Source organism: Glycine max, chromosome 6 (assembly GCF_000004515.6).
Source record: "Glycine max cultivar Williams 82 chromosome 6, Glycine_max_v4.0, whole genome shotgun sequence".
NCBI classification, from domain to species: domain Eukaryota; kingdom Viridiplantae; phylum Streptophyta; class Magnoliopsida; order Fabales; family Fabaceae; genus Glycine; species Glycine max.
In genome coordinates, this window is record NC_038242.2 from 46,370,944 (window position 1) to 46,379,854 (window position 8,911).

The window sequence follows — 8,911 nt, forward strand, 5'->3', positions numbered from 1 at the left end:
ACATCCCCCACCGCCACCGCCACCACATCCCCCACCGCCACCAACCTTTTTCTTACCTTTGTTGTCATCACTACAGGCAAATATGATCATTGAAATAATAGAAAGGGATGCAACAATCATGAGAAACAAAAATATAGGGCCAGAGTGAAGCACCAAACCCGCTTCATTTGCATGAGCATCAAGGAAGTCTCTAGCCATCTTCTCTAACCGCTTCTACCTTCAATTTTACTTGTTCATGAGTTCAGTATATATAATAAATAAGATGCACTTAGTCCCGTAGTCAACGTCTTCATAACGACGTTGGATATGCGTGTCGGTAACGTTATATAAAGGTTGAATACTCGCCAACTAAACTATTACCAGTATTATGGCTAAAAAAAAAAATCAAATATACACATTCTATGCATATATTACAAACTTAAAATATAATAGTCAGAAAATATTACAAGTTCGTGGATGCATTCTAGTTTTCGGGAAACTCTAGGTTTTGTTTTTTGTTTTTTTTACAGTATGAAACTCTAGTTAATTACATAAATAAGAGTAAAATTATATTACACACATATGTATTGTAAGTTTATTTTTTTTCAACACTAATTAAAGTTTAAGTGAATTGCTCTATTCTATCATCAGCTATTTTGCATTTTATTACACGAAGTCGCAAACTGCCCATTGCAATGATACATCATAAATTTGGAACTACCATATCTATCAACGTCCATGTGTGGAATTTTAGAACCACGTAAATACCTTGAGGCGTCAATATTTGAAGTTTCAATCATATTCTATCTATTTTTTCAAGTTGAGATTTTGGGTTGATGTATAAAGGATTTTTTTTTTTTTGTAAAACAAAATAAAGGAAAATAATTTGTAAATATTAAAAGGGGACAATGGAAAGCTGTTTTCTTAATTACCTTGGATTTTGTGCTGTGTTCTTGAGATGTATATGCACCCAAAACATAAAAGAAATTAAAGATAAAAAAATTGTTTATAATATTATATAAGTATTTTTTATGTTGAAATAATAATAAAATTGAATCCCTATAACATTCTTAAAAGATACATTAAAAAAATAATGGGTTTTTGTCTTAAATATTATTTTGGTGGAGGTTACGAATACACTTTAACTAAGAAATATAGGAGTATGGATACTAGGAAAATATTGAATTATAAAGGGAAATGGGTATATATATATATATATATATATATATATATATATATATATATATATATATATATATATATATATATATATCGGGAGAGTATCAAAATTTTATGTTTCGTAACTACTAAAAAAAATTATTTAACATTTTTATAAATTCATATGACTTAATATATATGATTTAATTTTGACCATTGTAGATAATATCTAATGATCAATATTTATTTCTCTTACTCTTATATAATTAAAAAAAAATCTTCTCTTATTAATTGAAAATGAAAAATAACTCAAAAAGAATTAATTTTGATCGAAATTGATGTCTCTTCACATATATATATATATATATGAGAATTAAAGGATAGGGTAAATATGAATTATAAAAAGTTGACAAGCAAGCAAATTTTATCAAGCTCATTGTTTTTTTTTTTGTTGTTGTTGTTGTTATGCATAGTTAATCCGTACTTGTATTTTTACTTACAATATGAAATTATATTTAAGATTCTTGTAATTTATGAAATTATATTTTACTTCTTACTGGTTTGATTGTCTACTATTCAAAATTAATTGAATGAAGTTTTCTTTTATCTAATCTATGAGAATATGGGAACTTCTTACGCAAATACTAAGAAGTTTCTATAGTTGAAGATTCAACCATACCTTATCTATTTATTGAAGTTGACATTTGGGGTTGAAATATAAAAGGAAAATGATGATTTGTAAATATTTAATTGACGAGAACAATAAAAAGTTATTTTTAAATCACCATTGATTTTGTGATTATTAAGATTATATTATGAAAATGATAAAGGAAAGGAAAGGAAAGATACCAAATTATATAATATTATATAAGGTAGTTTTTTTTTCATGTTTAAATAATAGAACTGATATGAATGATGAAAATTTCCTTTCGTTTAGTGTATAAAATTTCTCTGAGATTTAGCAAATTTTTTAAAATTATAAAATTATAGAGGTCCGCAGGTTACACTTCTAGAATTAAAGGATAGGGTAAATATCAATTGTAAAAAGTTGACAAGCAAGAAAATTTTATCAAGCTCATTGTTTTTTTATTTATCTATTTGTATTTTATTAAAATTCATGATTTTTTTTTTGTTGTTGTTGTGCATAGTTAATCCGTACTTTGAGTTTGTAGGAAATTAATTGATAACCAATTGAAAACAATTTACAAATATATCCAAAATGCTTATTAAATAATCAAATTTTAAAATGAGCAAACCGAATATTGAAAATATGACATATCCTAGGAAAAGAAAATTAAGAAAACTGAGATGGAATCAGTGAAATGAGATTGACTGAGTGAGGAAGAAATCTAGGTTCTAGTAAATTACTAAGAAGCAAAAGTAGTGGAAGTATTACTATTATTATTATTCTTATTATGCTCACCAGCAAACTTAGACATATGGTAGTTTACATCTCAACTAGATTATTATTTCTATACCCTGAGAAAGGGAACTCCAATACATGCTGCATGTTTGTCTCATATTCCATATATGCACTTAGTATATATATAAGGTTGGTTCCTAACACTTAACCACCACATCCACCGCCACATCCACCACCGCCACATCCCCCACCCCCACCGCCACCACCCTTATTGGTTCTTTTGTTGTCATCACCACAGGCAAATATGATCATTGAAATAATAGAAAGGGATGCAACAATCATAAGAAACAAAAACATAGGGCTAGAGTGAAGCACCAAACCCGCTTCATTTGCATGAGCATCAAGGAAGTGTCTAGCCATCTTCTCTAACCGCTTCTACCTTCAATTTTAATTGTTCAGTTCAGTATATATAATTAAAGTAGATCAACTTAATTTGTTGACGTTATCATAATTAATGGCGTCTTATTTGCGTGCTGGCTAAGTTTTTTCAAGGTTGAATATTTACCAACTATTACAACTCACAGGTATGACTATGATTAGCCGCAAAAACAAAAAGTATGACTATGACAGAAAAGAATAAAAAAGAGGAAGATTACGCGTACACACATTCTCTTCATATCTTACAATAGTCAGGAAAAAAATTCAGGTTGATTCATTATACTAATGAAACTCACGTTAATTACATGAATAGGAGCAAAACTATATTACATTAATTTATTGTATAATTGTAAGCTTAAGAGGATATATACTCTTCTATAATCTATTTTGTATTTATTACACAAAGTCAGACACTACCCTTTCCAATCATACTTTATAAATGTGGAATAATATCATCTGTTTCAACGGGTATGGAATATCTAGAACCACGCAAATACCTAGAAGTTTCAATTAATATTTGTGGTTTAATTCAATTATACCTTATCGATCTATCTGTTGAAGTTGACATTTTGAGGAAAAATATTTGTATATATTAAAATGAGACAGTGAAAAACTATTTTTAATTACCTTTGATTTTGTGATGTATTTTTTAGAAGTACTAATGTATAAAAAAAATTGAAAACAAGAGATCAAAAGAATTGTAAGAAGATAATATTATATAAGTGTTGTTATAGGATTTGATAAGACCTGTTCACACTAGTGTCTTTTTGTGAGTCTTTTTACTAATAGCAAATATACTGACACTTAGAGACATATATGTATGCGAGCATCAATATCTGATTTTAAATAAGAATGTTTTATCTGAATCTCAATAATTTCTTATATAAAAAGAGATTTGATTATTTGATTTTAATTTTCTTTTTTAAGATCATGTAAATAGAGAAATATATAATCTTTATTTTATTTTTTCTATAATAAAAATATTTTTAGTACTATATCATTATCTTTTGACTAAAGGATAAAAATTTCCCCTTATCTTATTTAAATTTTCATACATTCGATATCGGAGTAATTTTCAGATCCGAGTAGAACAATAAATATACCTTATATGATTTTTTTTTCGTTTTAGTGTATACAGTTTTTTTCCATAACATATAGTATATATCAAAATTTTAAAATGTCTAGAGGTACGCCAGATACACTTCTAGAATTTAAGGGTATAAGATAATAACTATTTTTATTGAGGCACGAGAATAATAAAAAAAATTAATGAGAAAATTTTATCAAGTTCATTGTTTTTTTTTTCATTTATGTTTTTTTATTTAAATTATTAAATTCGAGTATGATTGTTTTGTGTATTATGGATAGATAATTAATCCCGTATTTTGAGTTCGAAGGAAATTACTAGATAAATTATTACTAATACACTATTCATAATATTAACCTTATTAGACACATGTTGCTGAGTAATCTACAAGTAATTTGATAAGTGTTTTTTTTTAAAAAAAAAATCTTGAGGCATAATCCATCTAATTTTTTAGGTTAGAAGTAAAAAAACTTATTAAACACATTGGTGACCTTCATTCTTACATTCATTTCAAACATTCTGATGGATTATCTACAGTGAAAAAGGAAATCCCTCTATCTTATTAGATCAGACAATCATATCTAGGATTTATACTGGTCAAGTCTAATAAATTTTTGGAAACCTTGTTAGTAAAAATAATATTATAGTTTACAAAAAAAATTAGCTCCTAAATATAGCTAAGTTACAATATAACCAAGCCCTTACTCGTTCATTTGAAAAGACTAGTTAACTAAAAATGAACAAAATATTATAAAAATTAAAATAAAAAAATAAATGTATTAAAAAGACTAAAACATGCAAAATAGCCTTGACCAAAAAATATTAAAGAGATCAAATATCAAGTTAAAAAAATTAGAAACCACAAAGTAAAATACGGTTTTATTTCAAGATAAAAAAATATATATTTATGTAAAAAAAAATTAATCTAAAAAGAAGTTACATCTTAATTCCGGCCAGTTGATTTGTTGACGGTTTGGAACAACGAAGTCCACAAGAAGAACAATCAATGACCTTCAACAATGTGAGGGAACTTCCTATTAGTTTAGCCAATGCAAATATATACCCCAATGGGTTCCATTGGAAAATTTTGTCACTCAGTATTTTTATCTGGTTAAATATCTTAAATAAGATTGTGTCCTCGTATAAAATACCAGTGGTCAATTAAACAAAAAGCCTTATAAGTATGTTGCATCATATTATTATTAGGATAAATCCATAATATTTGTATTAAAATAGTTTATCTTATTATTAAATAAAAATATCTAAAGAGAGCAAAGCTTGACTAAGATTTTCTTTTGCTGTTGTGCTTGTAGTGTGTACCATTTTTTCTTTTTGCATATATTCGCATGTTTGTTCTGTTTGAGGCTTCCCATTCACAAGTAGGAGCCTCCAAGTTTGAAAATTGGAGCAAACTCTGCTTGCATCCGAAGCTTCCGTGTCACTTCCGGCGACATGATCTTTACCATGCATGCTCCATGCATGGAATTCTTTATTCAGTTCATCTTTAAATCAAATGGTTCTTTTTACACTTGAGTAAAAGTCAAGACCCTTTATAAATATAAAATTCTTCTAAGCAGCCTTCACACTTAATCATCACCATACATAAATAACATTAAATTTCAAAAAAATAAATGGTGAGAATCATAATGTAAGTTGATATCTTCTCAGGTATATTATATGCTATATATGGATCAGGGTTCTCTGCGGTTGAAGTTTCAACTGCATCAATCCCAACCATTATAATTAAACTTTACATATTCAATTCTAAAATAGAATCAGTTAAAAATTGTTATGCCCTTTGATTTGAAACTGCATGATCCTGCAGTTCTTTTAAGCTATAGGTGATCCTATTGAATTGGTAAAAGAAAATTAAAATGATGAAAAGGGGTATAGGCCTTACAGGGTAAAAAGTTCTTTTAAATGAAAAGTCATATATTAAGCTTAAATTGTTTAATGAAAAGAAATTGAAAGAATACTTCTTAACTTATCTTAATCGACCATTCCACTATTTTATTTGTTGTTCACTCATTTAATGCATCTACTCTGTTTAGTTATTTAATTGCTTCATTTCCATTCGAGTCTTTCACCTCTTAATTTCTTTCATCCTTTTTCTCTGTATTGATTTTTTAGGTATTGATAATAAACATGTTCTATAATATGTTTTTGTTAGTTGCATGTTTATATGATTGTTCATGAAAATTTTACGATTCACGAATCTCTCGAACCAAAGACGACGAATATTAGGCCAATCCTATCATCTGTTAATTTTAGGCTTAAAGTAAAAATACCTTTTGGACCCTTTCTACTACCTTTCCTTACTTCGATTTTGCTGTTTGGTTTCTTAATTTTTTTAATAGGGAAAAAATATTATTATAACTAAATGAGTAACTTAAGGTAGCGGTAAAAAAAAAAAGCTTAGCATAACATAGTCTAATTAAGGAGATACAAAAGAAGTTTGTGAATGAAGTTTTTGTTTTTGTACTAGTGTTTTGATTTGCTGACATTCCAAGGACCATTTGTAGACATAAAAAAAAACCCTGGCAGCATTTCCTAGCTACTCATTTATGCGATACTCCAGCCAGAATTAATTCCCTGACCTACGAGATATAAAAATAATACTGTACGTACTATATAATATCACATAAGTGCCAATTTTTTATATTCAAACAAGTGATGAATAAATTATGATATTGTGTTACTCAAAAAAAAAATTATGATATTGTGCATTATATTACGTAATTTCTGTCAATGCGCTAACAGAAAATAGAGAGACATGCTGCATACGAAATCTGCTTATGACTACCACTTCATGACAATGTGGTTGCCGTAGAACATGCCCACAGGAATCACTGCAATCTGAAAACATAATAAAAGATAGCATCTGCAAGTGCATCAAATTCTGGGGTTTGGGATAACTCCATCCTTTTAATTAAGGCAATTTTTTTTTAAAAGGTGCTGGATAAATAGATAATAATGTTTATCAGAACATAAAATCTTTTGTAACCAGTATCGTTTCATAAAAATGAACGTTCTATATAGTGTTTGGTTTGATGGTAAAAAATTATGGTGAATTAACCGTTAAAGAAATTATTTGTTGTTTCTGAAAAAATTTCATGATAATATCATCTTACCACCAATTCAAACACACACTTAAAAGTTCTGACTTTGTAAAGTTGATGGTTGAAGTTCTTCATAATCAAAGAGAAGGACATGGTGAATTGAGCTAAGTTTGTGAATTTGGTGCTTCAGAAGCTATAATTAATTAGGAGCCTACATTATCTAATGCTTCGTATTTATGCTTTCGCTTAATGCATTGCTTTAGAGATCATTAAGTATCTTTGTGTCACCTTTATCTATATCATTTACACACACAAATTCATGCCTATTTTCTAGAAATTAATTTGACATAAAGCATACATAATGTCCTTATTTGGACAAGTAAATCAATTTGGTTCGACTCATTTTATATTGAGTAATAAAAATATTGATCCAGCCTATAGTCAGTCGTTATTTACAACTAGCTTTTGTATTGAATAGTTACGTGAAATTAGCATCTTTCTTCCAATTTATGGTTCTTTTTTAGGAATTGTACATATTTTTATGTTTAGTTTGATTTTATATAGTAGATACTTCTATTTTGTGAATTAAGATTGAAATCACTTCAATTTCAAGCTAACAGAAGAGAAGGTTCAAGCAGCTAATGTCTCGTTAAGCGAGGCAAATGCGCTTAGTGAGTGACATTCGCTAAGTGAGGCATGTAGCTCGAATAGCGTGTTGGGAAATCCTAGAAGAGGATCAGTAAAAGATGTGCTCGCCCAGCACACCGCAAGCTCGTCCAGCGAGTCATTTGTCTCTTCTCGCCCTCAGTGCGCCAAGCTCGCTAAGCCAAAATTCACTTACTTACGCTTAGCGTGCCAATCTCACTAAACGAGTCTTCAGAAGCTGAAACATCCAAGTAACCTTTAAAACACTGAAGTTGGCGAAAACTAAAAGAAGGAGTCGAAAAACAGAGCCAAGAGAGAAGCTAGAGCGACAGAAATGAAGCCTCCAAGAAAGTCTAGGTTAAAGGAGTGAGATTAGGGTTCTAGAGGTTGTAGGAGACATCCTTAACTATTTTTAGCCATTTCCTTCCCTCAAAATCTGTCCTTTGTATTGAAAGCTCATTACTTGTAATGAAATGTTAAACCTCTTGGTTAGGAAGTTCTATTGAACCTTTGATGTAAAATTCTTTTACTATCTATTTAATGTTGTTTTATGTGTTCATTGCTTCTATCCATGTTTATTTTTACATGTTTGTGGCTTGATCATCCATCTGTATGTATAGTTAGGATTTTTAGCATTGGAAAATGTTTTAAAGCCTTAGAACTTGATAGAGCAAGCTATAAAACTTTATGTCTAGGAATGGAGTGTAGAGATCTAGTTTATAGTTAACTAGATTTCCACACAAAAACCCAACTTGATATTTATTTCGCTTTTGGTTGTGTACAAATGTTTGCTCACTGAATGTACATTTTCTGAATGAAACAAATTCTTTGTGGATACGATACTCGATTTTTACCTTTTATATATTATTTGTGCGACTCGGTACACTTGTTGAATAGCATCGCAGATCACAAACACCTACAGATTGATTGGTTAAACTGATTGGCTCATCAACTTACTTAAAATTAATATAAAATATTCAACAAAAAATTAATTTTTTTAAAAAATAATAAGTTTTAATAGTTAGTAGAACTTTAAATAATCAAGGATTGCATTACTTTTTAATTTCATGAGTTTAAAAATAAAAAATGTTTAGCTAAAATCAATATTCCACCATTCACACCCACAACAACACATCCATAAGCTAGGACATAGTGTTGCTTTGGAGATTCAAGCTACATTAC